The sequence below is a fragment of the Nicotiana tomentosiformis genome, chromosome 3 (genome assembly GCF_000390325.3).
Source record: "Nicotiana tomentosiformis chromosome 3, ASM39032v3, whole genome shotgun sequence".
Lineage (NCBI taxonomy): Eukaryota > Viridiplantae > Streptophyta > Magnoliopsida > Solanales > Solanaceae > Nicotiana > Nicotiana tomentosiformis.
In genome coordinates, this window is record NC_090814.1 from 43851973 (window position 1) to 43855681 (window position 3709).

The 3709-nt window shown below is 40.0% G+C and overlaps 1 non-coding gene across 1 annotated transcript; it reads left to right on the forward strand.

Moving 5' to 3' along the window:
* Positions 1–2618: 2618 nt before the first annotated feature.
* Positions 2619–2725, forward strand: LOC117276093 (small nucleolar RNA R71). The gene has a single exon (XR_004506314.1). It is a non-coding gene; the product is annotated as a small nucleolar RNA R71 (small nucleolar RNA).
* Positions 2726–3709: the final 984 nt, after the last annotated feature.

Here is a 3709-nt window from a genome sequence, read left to right on the forward strand (position 1 = left end):
CCAAACTAACCACCCCCACACTTCAACTTTTACAAAGTTCATAATAAATTCAAGTGCTCACGAGAGGTAAAGGTTCAAACAAATAGTCAATTCAAACAAAATGGATCAGGCTTATAGTGTGGTTACCAAAGAAATAGGAATACAGGCTCAACGGGGTTAACTAATATACATAACAATTAGGTGGGTAAACATATAACTGGCTCAACAAAGAAATGCCTAAATCACTTCCAAGACTGAATAAAACTACTATTTCGCTTTGCAAACACACGGGGCAAGTTCTAGACACCAAATGCAATGCACATAATACACAAAACCTCACACACACATGGCACATAACTCACTCAAGATCGGACTCATCAAGACACTCTAGTTAAAGCAGTTAAGCAAAGTGTGCAAGAGTTAAAAACTGAGCCTAAGTGTCACAACTAAAGCACTCACTATTCTCAGGGTATAATAAAGTCAAGAGATATTGCTTACGTTTTCAATCATAGCACAAGGTTTCCTACTCCTAAAAAAATAAAATAAAAACTAACTACATCCGGTTCAAACAAAACCCTTGAAAAAGAACCGCGACATAAAGAAAAATTAAGGGGGAATTAATACACTACCTAACAAAAGAAAATATTTTTGTCTTTTTCTTTCGACTTTAATCCCTCAAGAAACCCGTCGAATGATATCCACCGTCAGGAAAAATCGAAAATTTTCCAAATTTTTATGGTTTTTTCAATTTCCCAACTACTACAACTAACAAAACTAACACATATACATACAACATACAATTATCCCCCACCCCACACTTTAAGTTGTGGCATTTCCCTATGACACACAATTAAAAAGTATAAGGTAAAGGAAACTTTCTTGAATATCTAGTCGGGGTCTGAGTCGAAGTTGGGCTCTATTCCTCGCGCCCGAACCAATGCACACATCCATGTATACAACTTCTTTTTAGCCTTCTTGGGGTATGCCCCACACTTATCTTTCTCGCTCAGTGCAGCTTTCTCTTTCGAGCCCTTCACTTTCCACTCAACAATTGCAGCTAGTTTTTCTTTTTGTGCCCCCTTTTCTACATCCATCTTGAGAATCACAGTTTCCTCACCCACTCTAAGCATGAGTTTTCTCTCGTGTATATCTAATATACCTCTACCCGTCGCTAAGAATGGTCTTCCTAGGATGAGGGGGACCTCCTTGTTCTCCTCCATATTCACCACTATAAAATCTACAAGAAATACGAACTTATCCACCTGAACTAACACATCTTCCACTATCCCCTCGGATATATGAGTCGTTTGGTACGCCAGCTGCAACGATATTGATGCAAACCTTATCTCTCTGATCACCTTCTCCAGTTTCCTATAAATAGATAGAGGCAGTAAGTTAATTGAGGCACCCCAATCACATAAAGACTTATTAAAATTTATTGATCCTAATGAGCAAGGTATGGTAAAACTCCATGGATCTCCACATTTTTGTGGGATTTTATTTTGCAATATCGCGCCGCAATGCTCTGTGAGGTTCACCACTGAGGTCTCCTCGATTTTCATCTTCTTTGTAAGAATCTCCTTCAAGAATTTGGCATAAGCAGGCATTTGTGAGAGAACTTCTGTGAATGGCAAATTTACATGAACCTGTTCCAGCATATCCAGAAATCTCCCAAACTGCATGCTTGTCCAGCTTTTCTCTACTTCACTTTTGAGGGAAAGGTAAAACAGGCATATACTGGCTCTACTCAGGTTCCTCCCTTCTCGATTTTTCTTCCTTCTTATTCTTCTCAGTTTTCATCTAGCCTTTCTTCTTTTTATCAACATCATTATTCATCTACTCCCATTTTCTTTTTCAAGTATCACATCATTTTGGATCGGGGTGGGATCTTTCAACACTTGCCCGCTTCTCAAGGTTACACCATTCACTGTTTCTTTGGGATTCTTTTCAGTGTCAGCGGGGAGAGTGCCTGGAACCCTCTCAGATAATATTGTTGCAATTTGTCCCACTTGCTTTTCCAAATTTTGAATTGTTGCCCCTTGTATTTCAAATCTTTCATCAGTTTTCACAATGAAGGTCGTCATAAGATCTTCTAAACTAGGTTGATTGGGCTGTTAAGGCTGAAACTGCTACCTCGACTGATTCATAAAATCAGGAGCTCTTTGTCCCTGAAATCTGGGGTTGTTTTGTTGCCACACATTTGCAGTACCCCCAGCTGAACTCCATGAAAATCCGGGGTGCTTCTGACCCATTGCATTAAACATATAATTTCCCACAGCATTCACTTCCTCAATTGAGGCTTGACACTCATGAGTAAGGTGTCCTCTTCCACATACATCACATGCTGCGTGAGGCTTATTTTGTATCGAGGCTAAGGTCAGCTTCCGTATTTCTTTAGCCATAGCATCAAGTTGTACCTACACAGATGTATTAGCATCAACCTGGTGAACACCAATCTATCTTCTTCTTTTAGCACTCTCAGAGGGCCACTGATTTGCATCTTCAGATAACTCATCAAGAATTGTAACTATCTCCTCTGGAATCTTCTTCATCAACGGGACTCCAACTGCATTGCTTAATATTCTATGTGAGGCCGGTGTCAATCCATCCCAAAAGTCCTGAGTTACATCCAGGGTTCAATTCCGCTATGTTGACACTTTCGAACTATCTCCTTAAACCTCTCCCATGCTTCAAAAACAGTTTCAGTATCTTTTTGGCAGAAGTTATGGATTTCTCTTCTAAACTTGCCCGTCTTAGCTGAGGAGAAATATTTATCAAGGAATTTTCTGGTCATCTCCTCCCATGTTCTAATCGATCCCGTGGGTAAGCTTCAAAGCCACTTCTTTGCATCATCTTTGAGTGTGAAGGGGAATGCCCTTAAGTACACTACATCTGGTGATACACCATTGTATTGAAAGGTATTCATAATCTCCTCGAAGTCCATTAGATGTCTATTTGGATCTTCGTTTGGCTTCCCTCTGAAGAAACAACAATTCTGAAGGGTTTGAAGCAACCGTTGCTTCAACTCGAAATTGTTTACTGCAATTGGAGGTGGTCTTACACTTGATAATCCTTGATTGTAGATCGGTCTAGCATAATCGCCAAGTGGTCTTCCAGGCATGGGAGCTATATTTCCTAACTGGTCTGCACCCAAGGGTTGATTTTGAGTAATTCTCTTACCCCTCTCTTCTTCATAGATAATCTGTGCATCTTTGATAGTTGCTCCCTCAGCATCCCGTGCAGTTTGTTCTCTTTGTTGGCCTGCCTCTCTTGCAACCAAATCTACATTATCATCACTATTTCCAGCCATAGTTTCTTTGGTTGAGGATTGCCTAATCTTTTCTGATGTCTCGGTGAGATCTCTTCCCTTCCTCAGCTATCGCGGTTGTTTTTCAATTTTTGGCTCGTATGGTAGCACCTCCTTCACAGAAGCTCGAGTCATGCACCAATCTAATATGTAACCTACGCACAGTCAAAGAACACCAAATGTAAAAAGGGAAAAATAAAATAAAATAAAAACAAAAAATTCCTGAATTAGCACGGAGAAATTGAATTCTGGGTTGATATCCAATCCAATCAAAAATCAAATTGTGATCCAACATGAGGAACACAATGTAGATGATGGCAATATGGCAGGTAAAGGAAAAGATTTAGATGAGGAATCAACTGCGCAAAACTTCATGAATGTTGCTAGACAAGGTGACTTATCGCCTCGACTAATTGCCAAGGG